The sequence below is a fragment of the Mus caroli genome, chromosome 12 (genome assembly GCF_900094665.2).
Source record: "Mus caroli chromosome 12, CAROLI_EIJ_v1.1, whole genome shotgun sequence".
Classification (NCBI taxonomy): domain Eukaryota; kingdom Metazoa; phylum Chordata; class Mammalia; order Rodentia; family Muridae; genus Mus; species Mus caroli.
Genome location: NC_034581.1, coordinates 51,201,549 through 51,202,154, shown reverse-complemented (window position 1 = coordinate 51,202,154; position 606 = coordinate 51,201,549).

Here is a 606-nt window from a genome sequence, read left to right as displayed (position 1 = left end):
AGAGCACTCTGCCAGTGTCCCAGACTCTGGCCATTGATGGAATAGTTACAGAATACACACTGGATATGATTTACAAAAAGAAATTCAAAAGTTGCTCCTGAAAAGAAAATATAAAATATTGAGTGAATTGCCATTCAGTTCATGGTGGATTGCAGGTGTTAACATCCCCCTTAGGTTGAACAGTTTATGATGTAATATGCAGCAGATTTACAGCATAATCATTACATAACTTAAGTGAAATCTTGCTATAAAAACATTCACACTTGAGGAACGAGTATTGTGTTTTTTTAAAGTTATGTAGAGAAAATGTTTAGCTCCTCCTAACACAGCACGTGAAATAGTAAACTTGGAGGGCACAACAACTCCTTCTCAGTAAGCAACACCTTCCCGGCCTCCAAAGCCTAACTTAAAAGAAGGGACTAATACATTCAATTAAGGAAATAAAGTCCCAGGGACATTATCACACCAGACAGCAACAGCCTCAGATTCCCTGTCCATTTACGCCGGTCTGAGTCTTCCCTCCCTTCAGGTTTGACATCAGTCACAAAGCTTGAGTCACAGAATATACAAGACAAAAAAAAAAAAAAAAAAAAAAAAAAAAAAAAA